Below are 1473 nucleotides of genomic sequence, written 5' to 3'. Positions count from 1 at the left end.
ATGTACATGTTATTTACAAATACATACTTCCTTATCATTAAGTTACATTATCATTGTAAGTTTATCTTAGTATAAAAGGGATCTACTATACAGATATAAATATAGTTGTAATGACCCAAAAGCTAGAAAAGAACACTGATAATTATTTTTCTTATATCCATTGTTATAGACAGTATGCATACATATTTGTAATTAAATGTTTTACAATTTTAATATGCAGTAAATTTTGGACTACCACTTGATTCCTTTATTCAACTTCCTTATATTTCTTAGTGTAATCAATTTTCATAACAGTTAGGCTCACTAAGTATGCCAAAAGGTCTTAAACCTTAATAGGGGCTATTGCCCCAACTTAAAATTAAAGAAGTAGAAGCTGAGAATGTCCCAACAATTTGTTTACATTCAAAAAATCATAAACTAATAGGTGGTTGAGCCTTTCAGTTATGAAGAGTTTAAGTAAATCTAATCTCAACTTTAATTTTGAAGGACTTGCCACTATTTTTCCAACTTCTACACTGTTATGTATTACATTGCAAAGATAAGTGTAATTAATATGGGAATCTTGATCATACTATAAGATATCATTGTACTTCCTTTTAAAGAAGAAATTACCTGAACATCATTGATTCTGACATCCATAAATTACTCAAGAACCAAGATTTCAAGACACAGTGGCTTCCTAGAACACAGATCAAAATTTTATTTTACAGTTGAAAATATTGATCTCTATATTACTAAAAATCAATGTATTTGACACTATATTAGGCCTTGGCTGGGTAGTTAGTTAGAGCATCCTACAGTGGTCTTCAAACTTTTTACACAGGGGGCCAGTTCACTGTCCCTCAGACCATTGGAGGGCCGCCACATACAGTGCTCCTCTCACTGACCACCAATGAAAAAGGTGCCCCTTTCAGAAGTGTGGAGGGGCTGGATAAATGGCCTCAGGGGGCCACATGCAGCCCGTGGGCTGTAGTTTGGGGATGCCTGCTAGAAACACTAAAGTTTTGGGTTTGATCCCCATTCAGGGCACATACAAGAATCAACCAAAGAGTGCATAAATAGTTGGAATAAGTCAATGTTTCTCTCACTTGTTCTTATAAAATCAGTCAATAAATTAAAAAAAAATACATCAGTTTTTACCTCCTTTTAAACATTCACATTAATGATCTATATATTGTGCTGGCCTTAACTTTCCTAAAATTTTCAATCCTATTATATCTCTTTTTGTTTGTTTGTTTGGTTTCAGCTTTCTGTGAATATAACTATAACATTGCCCTTATTACCACTTTAATATCCAATCTCTACATATAATTTGCTTATTTTATGCCTTTCCCAACCCATCATCTACTGAATATGGTATTTGCCATGATTGAAAATTCTAATATGTTATTACTGAAAGTTATCAGAGACAATCAGCAATTCTTCCTTTCTCTTTTTCTGTCAACATTAAAAAAAAAGTGACAGCAATAATAA

The sequence above is a fragment of the Saccopteryx bilineata genome, chromosome 1, assembly GCF_036850765.1.
Source record: "Saccopteryx bilineata isolate mSacBil1 chromosome 1, mSacBil1_pri_phased_curated, whole genome shotgun sequence".
Classification (NCBI taxonomy): Eukaryota; Metazoa; Chordata; class Mammalia; order Chiroptera; family Emballonuridae; genus Saccopteryx; species Saccopteryx bilineata.
The sequence above is the reverse complement of the archived record's forward strand: the minus strand, read 5'-3'. Positions refer to the sequence as shown.